This window comes from Microtus ochrogaster, linkage group LG1 (assembly GCF_000317375.1).
Source record: "Microtus ochrogaster isolate Prairie Vole_2 linkage group LG1, MicOch1.0, whole genome shotgun sequence".
Classification (NCBI taxonomy): Eukaryota; Metazoa; Chordata; class Mammalia; order Rodentia; family Cricetidae; genus Microtus; species Microtus ochrogaster.
The window spans coordinates 7,793,121-7,804,977 of NC_022027.1; the positions used below are offsets into that span (position 1 = coordinate 7,793,121).

The following is an 11,857-nucleotide window of genomic DNA, read 5'->3' on the forward strand; positions in this document are numbered from 1 at the left end:
ATCATCTATCTATCTATCTATCTATCTATCTATCTATCTATCTATCTCTATCTCTCTTTCTCTCTGACATACACATACATACACACACTCTCACACACTCAAATAGCACACATTCATCTCTTTGGGTATTCTATAAACTAAATAAAAAAACCCAATCTGTAAATTGTATTCAGTAGCAGCAAAATTGAAAAGCCTAAACTGGCCTTCCCTTGTAATCAGATTGATGACTACCTTAAATGTCATCATAGAACCTTCACCCAGCAACTGATAGAAACAGATACAGAGATCTACAACAAAGCACTGGACTCAGCTTCCAGAGACCAGTCCAAGAGAGGGAGGAGCAATAACATGAGCAAAAAGGTCAAGACCATGATAGTGAAGCCCACAGAAATAGCTAACCTGAGCTAGTGGGAGCTCACTGACTCTGGACTAATAGTAGGGGAACCAGCATAGGCCCAATCTAGGCCCACTGAATGTGGCAGACAGTTGTGAGGCTTGGGTAGTCTGTGGGGCCACTGGCAGTGGAACCAGGATTTAGCCCTAGTGCTTGTACTGGCATCTAGGAGCACATTCTCTTTGAAGGGATAACTTACTCAGCCTAGATATAGTAGGGAGGGCCTTGGTCTTGCCTCAAAGTGGAATGTCAGACTTTGTTAACTCCCCATGGGAAGCCTTACTCTTTCTCATGAACGGATAGAGGAAGTAGAAGGAGAGGTAGGGTAGGGTGGGAGGAAGGAAGTGGGAATGGGGATAGTTACGTAAAATGAGAAAATATTATACCAAAAATATCTTAATAAAAAATAAAGAGAAAGAAAAAAGAAACTATTATACTTAGAATCTTGAGTAACACAGAGTGAACATGGTTGACCCTGGGCAGGTGCATGGTTGGCTCTGGATTTGTGCTTAGGTTAACAGATCGTTCTAAAAAAAAAAAAAAAAAGAATGGCCAAGAAATATATTCCTACCAGTGTTGAACATCCTTAGCCATTGGGAAATTGCAAATAGAAAGCACATTAAGATCCAATCTCACCCTGGTCAGAAGGGCTATTATCATCAAAACCAAGGATAACAAATGCTGAGCTAGGGTGCGGGAAAGGGGACCCTTTCCACCATCGGTGGGAGTGTAGCTCTACAGCCTTTATGAAATCAATAAAGAAAATTCTCAGCAATTCTCAAAAGACTACTGGTGAGTCAACCATACCATCCCTGGGCATATACCACAATGTCTCCATGTCTTACTACAGAGACACTTATGCATCTGTGTTTATTTTTGCTCTACAGCAAGGAAGTGGAACTGACCTGGATGTTCATCAACAGATGACTGGACACATATGGCACACATGCATGATGGAATTGATTCAACTATAAAGACATATGGAATTATGACCTTGAAGGAAAGTGAATGGATCTGGAAATTGCGAGGTTAAACAATGTGGCCCAGACTCAGGAATACAAAGCTTGCCTATTCTCGCTCATGCACAGATTGTAGTTGTTACTGTGAGTGTGTGCATATGCTATTAGACTAGTAAGTAATCACAAGAAGGACAAAGGAAGGATTTGGTAGGCAAAACTGGGAAGACAAGAGAACACATAGGACATGAAAACAGAAGGAAGGCTATCGGGAATGGATGGATATAAGAAAAAACAAAAGGGTGGAGCATAAAGAAAAACACATGCAAAAATAAAATAAGATAAAGAGTTCCGTTATAGATAAGACAGGAATACAGGGAAGGCACATGAGAAAATCAGACCTCAGGGAGCGAGCCCCACACCAGTGTCTCGGTGGGAGGTGCAGCTGGTTTCTTAGCCAGCTCACATGCCCAAAGCACAGCTTCAGGCCTTGGAGCTGCCTCTGACGCTTGCTGGGAGAGTTGGCAAAGCTATTTTTCCATGCTTTGTTTTAGCTTCCTTGTTTGAAAACGCACCAGCCAACCAACATAAAAATAGTACTTGTCTCACAGCAAACCAGAGGGTGTTGCTAAAGTTTAGAGCACAGGGCTGCTGAGAGTGAATTGTGCTGACAACCTTGACCATCACCTACAGGTGTGAAAAGTGCCGGGCAGCATGGCGCTGGATGCGCTACTTGGGAGAAGAATGGGCTAAAGAAAGAGGGGAGAGTGGTGGAAAGGAGGCAGATGGGAGGGAAAGTACAGGCCTGGAGGGGTGGGTAAGGAAGGGGGAGGAGAAAGACACAGACTGAGAGGAAGCAGGGAGACAATGCTCCGTGCACAACAGTAAAGCTTATTGCTGAATGTGTCATGGGCCCAACTAAGGAGTTAGGGCAATTACTTGTGCATATGAGTAGGTATGTACGTGTGCATGCTTGTGCGTATGTGTGTGTGGTTTAGATGTTAAGAAGTCGAACACAGAGCCTTGTAAATGCTAAGCCTATGCCACCTCCTTTAGAGTGTATTTTAGAGGAAAGTCACTTGTGCACAGCCTGCACGTAGTGAGCAGAGAGTGTACTTGCCCCTGAGGCTGGAATATATACACGTAGACCTCAGAAATCTTCTAAATATGCTACTGGTCTTTTATCTCCAACTGTTTTCCTTCTTCAACCAGCTTGAAACCAAGGAATTATTTGACATGTTTTATCTTTTGGTTATAGCAATACCACCTTACTTTCTTGCTGAAGTGTTTTGTGAACTTGCGGGTCCTGTCTGCTGGTTCCATGTGACACACCCGAGTCAAGACAAGGCCATTGTATTTTGGAGCATGGCTTTCCCTTCTGTCCACACACACTACTTCTGCTCTGGCTTTCATACAGACTTGCTCCCTGAGTTCTGGAGTTGATTATTCCTCTCGGCAAGCACCCCTTTCTGCATTGGAAAAGAACAGTACAAGAATCGAGATGAGGGACTATGGGAATCTTAATTCCTATGAAAACACACCTGCATACATTTTCTGATGCACCTATCTTTCTATACAGTAGGTTAAGCAGTGTCCCTGGGGTTATGAACAGCTCTAATTCATTGCCACAGTACACAGTAGCTTCCTCTGCTGACTAGTGGGCAAAATCCTTCTCCAGGCTAACTCCCAAAAGTTGCAGTGTATTTACCAGGACCCATGCCCAAAGGCCTTGAGATTGCTGAACTCTGGACCCCTGAGATACATTTTTGTTATCCATATGCCAGAGCTGGGGTGGGGGGAATTCTCTTTAGTCCCCAAGTTATCCAGATCAAGACCCTTTCCCCATTCTCCCTCATCAGAAAGATTCTTTCAGGCAGTTCTTTTTAAGAATTATAATTCCATTAGGTTATCTTATCTACATGCCCTTCTGAGATCCACCAAATTCCTAAATGTATTGCTTTCTCTGAGCTGTAAAGTTCTGTGGATACTGGCAAATGTGTCATGTCATATAACTACGGTAGTGTATCACAAACAACATATCCAACATCCCACAACACTAAAAACAAACAAACAACAATGAAAAAAACCTTGTCCTGTACTTCCCTGGGACCTCCAGGGATGATTGCATTGATGATATTGCCTTAGCTTTGCTTCCTGCCAGTGTGCTCTATAATAGAAACCATGTGTCATTTAGCTTTCTGGAACTGCCTGTTTTTTCCTTAAAAGTAAATGTTTAAGCTTTATTCATGATGGTTTGTGGTTTCACAATTTCCCAGGATCACTTGAAAGAATACTGTAAAGTTTGGACATACCTCTGGTTCTTGATCCACTCACCTAAAGATCAGCTTATTGGCTATTTTCTCCATGGAATAATCACATGAACACACTCTGTTTGCAGGTAAGGTCTCTCGGTAGTGGAGTTAAATCCCTAGGAACACAAAGATCGTACAAATGCCATGAATGTGACCAACTCTGTAAGAACAGCCAAGCTGTCTGCCAAAGCAACTGGACATCCAGCAGTTCCAGCAGAAATAACTAATATCAAAAGTTTGGGTACTTTTTTCTCATTCCAATAGGTATTGACAAAGTTCATATTGTTTTAATTTGGAATTTCCTAATGGCAAATGGAAAAACCATGCTTTTGCCATCTGCATGGCTTTCTTGTGATATCTGCTCAGGCACTTCGCCAGGCTTTACCTCATCCTTTGTACTGTTTTGGTTTTAAGGTCTCTTTGTATAGTAGACCTGCCAGCCCTTTACAGGGTATTTTGTATAGTACACTGTCTGTCAGTCCTTTACAAGGTATTTTGTGTAGTACACTGTCAGTCCTTTACAAGGTATGTGTTTTACAAAGATCTTTTTCTAATCTATTTTTTAATTCTCTTAACAGTTCCCATTAAAGAGCAGGGTTTTTTAAAATTTTATTTTAACAGAACCAAGTTTATACCCCAACTTCCCCCACCACTGTGTGTGTGATTTATCATTCAGTGTTCCTTGTAAAACTCAAGATAACCCATATTTTCTAGACTATTTTTTGTTTGTGTTTTAGGGTAAGGATTATGATCTATATGAAGGTTGTTGCTGCTATTAAGCTTTTAAGACCCGTGTTTAGGTTTACTTTGCTTCCTTTTTCAGTATAACTAATGTTTTTAGCATGATTTGGCTGAGGAAGTGGCTTATTTTCCATTGACTTGCTTTGACTCCTTATTCGAGACCAGGTATTCCACTGGCGAATTCTTGGGCTTTCCATTCCATTGAGATGATCTGTGTTTCTTTTGTCACCATGGCATTTTGTCATCTTACCTCCGGCAGCTGGACAGTTCGGCCCTCTGACTTTTTATCTTTCAGTATTATATTGTTATTTTCCTTTGCCCCATGAACTTAAAATTGCTATTGATTATTATATGCTGTCAATAGCTACAGAATTGATTGACTTTCTCTGTATAGATTTGGTGAGTATTTTGCTAGACCCACACCAACATATTTGGCCTCCTTAGGGCTTTTGTGAATGCTGTGATTTCTTATTTAGCATTCTATGAACAGAGCTACTCTTGGATAGCCCGTAGGATGACTGTGGATTGGCCAAGCTGATGGCTGGTGCTCCTCAGGCTGGACCCACCATTACTGATATTCTGCCTGTACCTGCTTGATTTAATTGCTCCAAGGAGTCCTCAGTTGCAAACGCTACATTCTTTCACTTGCTTTGCAGCCTGTCAGGGTTTTGGGTTGGTTTGGTTTTGCCCTCTGCTTGTGCTCAGGTTCTTGGTTTTCAGGATTGATGGAATCTGGGGTATGCTTAGATAATTGCTCCATACTTATACCAGATAATTTCTTGTCTGTTTATAGGAAACGAGCTGTGGGCCGTAAACCCTTCTCTTCCTGACTTCAAACTTATCAGTACTTTTGTATTTAAAATAACTCTTTTTCCCACACATGCAATCTTCATACCATTCCTTTCTCTTTTAGCCTTCCATTTAGATCACCTGCAGTATGATTGGCATGACTAGAACAAGTGGAGAGCATCTTTAAAACTGGCAATGTTAACCTCTTGCCCTTTTCCTTTATTTCTCTTTCCTCTTTGTCAATCTTCCATCTTTGGTTTTAAGAAGTTTGTGATTTCATTTTTCTCTTCTAGTTGCCACTGAAGTTATTCTAACACTTTTTTTTGAGTCTGTAATATAGATTTGCAAATAATCTCGACTGACTTTCACAGATGGCCCCACCAGCTCTGGGTAACAGGCTTTCTTTCCCTGTGGGTTCACAGTTCTTCACTGCTGTTCCCGACCGAGCACTGACCTTCAGATGACTTGTCCTTATGCCATAACATGCACAGTATTCTTAATGTTACCTGTGAGCAATAATTTACCCAATTAAGATTATCGTTAAAAATTCCAATAATAATAATAATAATAACAATAATAACAACAACAACAATTAATTGGTTTTGAGACAGAGTTTCTCTGCATAGCCCTGGCTATTCTGGAACTTGTTCTATGGACCAGCTCGACTCAAACACAGAGATTTGCTAGCTTCTGCCTCTCAAGTCCTGGGATTAAAGGCATATGCCACCACCCCTGGTAATGCCAATCTTCTTGAATGTGGGTCCTTACTAATTTTTACCAGATTGTTAGCTATTGGGAGGAGGGTCTTCACACTTCTTCTCTCACCATTCCAGGAATACCATGTTGAAACCACATATTTCACTTTTACTGATTAGCCACCATCTTTCCCTAGAAATGCTAGCTCATTTCAATGATATGGTTAGCTTAACTTAACATTGTATATTTAAAGCATTAAAAGGTCATGCTTTCTCTTTGTATTTCTAAACTGCATTGGTTATTGGTTAATAGCCAATTGTCTTTAACATATTATAAATGTGAATTACAAAAAATAGGAATTTCTTTTTTAGTGATGAATGACTACAGAATCCTTATAAATCTTCTCACAGAAAAACTGGAAAAGCTGTTCTTTAAATGTTTTTACAGGTAATGTTAGCTGACAAAATAATGAAGATCTATCAGGTAAAGACACAGATAAAAGCCAAAAAAAAGTCCCAGAGAGCTTCCCTAATTCTTCATTTTCACTAGGGACAGTCAACTCCTCAGAGGATGAGTGGGCTGCTAAGAGCCCTCTGAGAAGGACACCCCAATTCTGAAGTCCATGGTTGACTATGGTAGGGTGCATGGTTTTCCTTTAGCTGGAATTCTTAACCATTGTCTACCATAGGGAGGGACAAGATACAGCTGTGAAGGTCAATGACTTTGCACATCAGCTGAGGTCTCTGAGAAGGATGTGGGGACCAACGGGTCTTCCATGGATGGATAAAGCAGCTGGAGGTACAGCACTAGGCCGGCAGAGTCAGAGATTGTGGGGGGTCCTCGGGAGTTTGCAGGCCCCATGTGAAAAAGGAAGTCGAGTCACACTTAGTGGGCAAATAATGCCCAATCATAAATACTGCTGCCCCTCCTTTGGGCACTAGTGCTTCCTATATAGAATGAACCTATAGTAGATCCTGGCACAAAGAGTACGTTACCCAAGTACTGGCCGTAGTTTTTTTTTCACTTTTAGGGTCTTCTTGTCTTTCCAGCTGCCTATGATCTTACTATAGTTGCTTTTTCCATAGAGATTAGTAGGCAATGGAGTGATAAAGAAACTGAATCTTTTTGCCCACTGGGTATTCTGAAATGTGCATAGATAAGCCCTGGAAAGGATTGGGCCTGACTGAATTACTCACTCATTTGATTTCATTCTCCTACTCACAGGTACAAGAACCTCTGATGAAACGGCAAGGAATTCTAGTATGCAGGAAAGAATCTTGCTGGGAAGGAATGGCAAAGGTGCAGTGGGGTGACGAACATTGGTTCTGCTGCCTATTTGTTCTGGATGGTTTATTAACCTTCAATAGCTGTCACACAGCCCAGATTTGGACACTTCGTGTGACAGGCATTCCTTTCTCTTAAGAAGCCATCCACATTGATATCATCACCTCATTCTAGAAGTGTAGAGTCTACCTCATGGTAAGGATCCTTGGGGTTGTCACCATGAGCTCTTTTGAGGGACTCTGCTCCCCAGCCTAAGCTTATACAGTCTGTAAGTCAGACCTCTATCTCCTGATCTCTCGCTTGCCTGTGACATCAATATGCTTAGTCAGCAATGGGCCTCCAGGGAGATACGTTTCCCTGACTGTGTGTGTCCCTAGATGGTTCTCATTGCTTAACCCCAGGCCTTTGAGGCACCTCAGGATCAGGCAGAGCACTTACTTTGATGGGCCAAACTTAGTTCTAGTTTTGTGTTGCCATAGTTATGAATTTCTCTGCGGTCTACCCTCCTCCACAGCCCGCGGCACCTCAGTAAGCAAACAACTGTCTCCCCCAGGAAGACTCGACACCACGATGTCTTTGTGACGGCCCTGGAAACAAGGCCAGCTTCTGCTCTTGAGGCCATTGTTGTTATTTCCCTGTCTCTGCGAGTTTTAATTTTTTTCCCACATTGCCCATTTTCCTGTGGTTCTTCCCACCCCACATCCTCAATATGCCCTAACTCAACCCAGCACATGTCTCCCTGGGGACATCTGGCTGCTCTGCAGAGCAGGCTGCTGGGTTTGGTGCCTCACTTTTCCCAAACGCACAGCAGTGTGTCCAATTGGCGTTTCCCCTTTACTCACAATGTCTTCATCATTTTTTCCACATGCCACACCCACCAGCAGGCTGGAATGTATGTATCTTGGGGCATTCAGCTTTGTAAACCTCTAGGCCTGTGGCAGTTCAGTGTTTATACTCGCTTGGAAAGAATCCCATTTATTTAATGAAAAAACTATAAGCCCATGAATAGACCATAAACTGCATTTCCCATCCCATCATGCCTTTTGAGAAAATACTGTATTGACACAAATGCCAAACTTAGAAACTGGTACCTTAGGTAGAAATAAATTTTTATTTTATTTTATTTTGTTTTTGTCTAAAAAGTCAGAACAAGCCCTAATTTCATGGTCACTAGTATGGTTTTATTTTCTACTTAAAGAAGTCCAGATTTTCTTGGGTATTTTTATGATATACAAAACTCAAATTTTCTCTAATAACCCTGTTACTAAACAAAGATTGTCATGATTTGCTTTTAAGGCATTTTCTAAATGTATTAATTTCTTTTATTAAAAAATAATCACACACACATTAAAGAAAAGCACACATTTATTTCATATGAATTAAAATATTAAAAGAAATGTGTGCAGTATAACAAAGAAGCTATGATAACACCCTCCATCTCTTAGCCAAGAATGGGGCTGGGAGCAAGGTCTCCATTGGTGGGGACAAGAAAGCCCATCTCACTGAAAGCCAATGTGTGTGTGTGTGTGTGTGTGTGTGTGTGTGTGTGTGTGTGTGTTCCGTAAGGCTTAGTTCAATATCCTTTTTAAAAGATCTACATTATACCTGTCCTTTGTTGTTAGAAAGATAAAGAGAGTAACTACGTAGCAGTGGATGGGAAGTCTAAAAGTAGCATCCACAAGGGGGTGGAGGGGACCAAAGAGCAGAGAGCAGCCAAGAACATGGGCCAGAAGCTCAGTGGAGGCGAAAGGGTGGACCAAGCACACTGTGACCAAGTGCACACCGCATCATGTTTGGGAAGCCAGGGCTACTCAGCACAGCCTGAGGATACAAGAGAGGAAAAAGCAAGGGTGGTCAAGGCAGAAAGTATCCTACGATTGAAGGTGGGACTTCCATGTGCACAAAGAGTTGTAAAGCGACAGGAGCTTCTCCAGTTACCCTACTTCTCATCTGGGTTCCTATCCTTACTGGCCTTTTTTCTCTTCATCATTCCTCCTCCTCTTCTCCCTCAATTTCCCTCCTCTCTTCCTCCTTCCTTTTCTTCCCTTTCTTTTACCTTTAAAGTGTTTGGCCCAGGGATAACCCGGGAGAAGCAAGCTACACGATAGTGGGAGCTAACATCAACACCTCCCCATATCTCGTCTTTTCCTACATTCTCTAGGCTCAGAGACTGGCTCTCCAGCATGGCCAGCTGCAGGCATTTCCTAGCCTGACCAGGATTATTTCACTTTGACTAAAGGTCTTTCAGTACACTGTAATGCTCCAGAGAGCACACACGAATTCCATTTTGGTGTCCTGAGGAAGTGCTGATCTGATCAAATCATAGGGACGGTAGTTTCCTGAGGTCTTTTGCACAGAAAAACCTTCAATCAATTGACACTGTGTGGTCTGGGCTGCATGCTTTAGATATTGGTTGTGTCATTCCTGTCATGGACTAAGGGAGCCCTGCTTGTCTCCTGTGTCACCAGCTTCTCCGTCCCTGGCCCTCCACTTGGAAAGGTAGCTTCAGAGTAATGAAAAAAATGGATCCATTTTCCCAGGAGAAGAGTCTGAATATCAAAACTCTGTGTGATGATGGCTGCTGTTCTCTCTCTCTCTCTCTCTCTCTCTCTCTCTCTCTCTCTCTCCTCTCTCTCCCTCTCTCCCTCCCTCTCTTCCTCCCCCATCCCACCATTTCAAGACAATTTTCCAACATGCGTTTTCCCAAGGATTTCTGGATAGTGGCTTTGAAATGCAGCCAGTGGCGCATCTCACACCCGACAATGGCCCAAGACACTTCCTGACTTCTTAAAACATTAAATGTTCCCTGACCTTATACATGTGCAGCTAGGTAATATCTGAGGGTGACTGTAGTGTGTCCAAGGATATGCGACCCCAGTGATCAGCTAGAGAGACAGAGGTGGAAATCAAAGGAAAGACAAGAGGGAAGGCCATTGGGAAAGAGGGAAAGTTAGAAGCTGGGGAGACGACAGTGTGAATGAAGGTCAAGGCAGCCAGTGAAGTCACAGTTGCTAGGAAGAAAGCTGCCACCATGCTGTTGCCTGGTAAGGCGGCCTAAGGAAGAACACCCTGTTCTCTGGTGTAGTCAGACTTCCTGGGCAAGAGTTGGGAGTGTCTTTCTCATCTCAGAGATGACCGATCGTTCCCGTTAACCAAATCAGGAGAGCTCTCTCGCAGTTTCCACTTGGCTCCTTCACAGCAGATTCTGACAGCCCTCAATCTTCATCTCAAGACAACCACGGGTGAATGCTAATTAATGGAAATAACGCTTCAGAAAGGTCATGGGCAATAAAGGCTGCTCACGGTGCTGTCGAGCAGAGAAGGCCAGCGCAATTGGCTGAAGCTGAGGTGTGCTAATATTAAAGATGAGACCAGGTCGGGGTGTGCTAATATTAAACATGAGACCATGTTGGGACAGTTGGGAGTGTAAGGTGACCGTAGCATTTGATCAGGAAGGCTCAGCTGGGCTCCCTAGAGTTTCTGGTCCCTATACAAAGCTGGAGCATCTGGGTGACATTTGGGCCTGGCTGTGTGCTCATTGAACAGATCTGCCCTATCCATCCAGATTGGCTTACAAGCATGGCGGGTTCTCGGAGGCCCACGCCCTACTTGAGTCACACATGGGCACCAGAAAAGGGCACCATGGGATACACTCCGAGGGCAACTCTGCCCCGTTGGCCCGGCGTCTATGAATAGCTGAGCACACAAGGAAAAGCGTCTATTTTTCAGAAATGACCGTTGGTGGCAAGCAGGAAACATCTGTCTATAGCATTAACTATTAGGTGATGAGGTCCCAGAACCAGTGGCCTTAGAAACAGATTCAGGCAGAGCGTCACAGAGGCATCCCCTCTGAGCACACCTGGTGGTTTAGCCACACAGCACAGCCTACATGGTGTACAGAGGCTGGTACTGCACGAGGCTGGAGGAAACATCAGATGAGAGATCTCTCTTAGATCTCTCCCTAAGCTAAAAATGTCCTTAATATGTATAAGTTTACACCTAGACACAGATAGGCAGCACATGATGTCCCTCAGGTGCTGCTGGGAACTGACTTGATCTTCACAACCTAGACAGTAAGGACGACTGTGCCTATGTCCATCTTTAATGAGATGTAGGTGTTGGAGAACTCATTTTGCTCTGCATGCCAAAGGAAAATGTGCTGCCCTAGACTCCTGCTGCTCAACACTGTGCCAGTGAGCATGCAGGCTGCATGGGGAATGCAGGCTGCCTTCGCTGTAATGGTTACTAACAGTAGGACTTATCATCCCCTGCCTGGGGAAGCTGAGGGCATTGCTGATGTGTTCTGGTTTTATTTATCTATTCATTCATTCATTCATTCATTCATTTATAAAAATGGGCTTTTAGAAAGAATCTTTCCAAAAAAGAAAAAGGAAAAATCTTCAGTTAGGCTGTCTGCTTAGGATTCATACACACATGAGAAGAGAGAGAGAAGCATACACATATATGTAATGACACTTTGTTTGTGCTGTAACATATAAAGCTTGGCCAAGAATCAGAGCGTGGAGCGAGCCACTAGTTAGCCAGGCAGTGGTGGCACACACTTTTAAACCCAGCACTCAGGAGGCAGGGGCAGATAGATCTCTGTGAGTTCAAGGCCTCCCTGTGGTACACGAGATTGATCCTGTCTCATCCCGCCTTATATTCCTCTCTAGTGTTGGGATTAA

General features: G+C 43.2%; 1 pseudogene; it reads left to right on the forward strand.

Moving 5' to 3' along the window:
* LOC101996329 overlaps positions 1–11,857 on the forward strand; it is a 43,933-nt pseudogene that overhangs the window by 16,827 nt on the left and 15,249 nt on the right.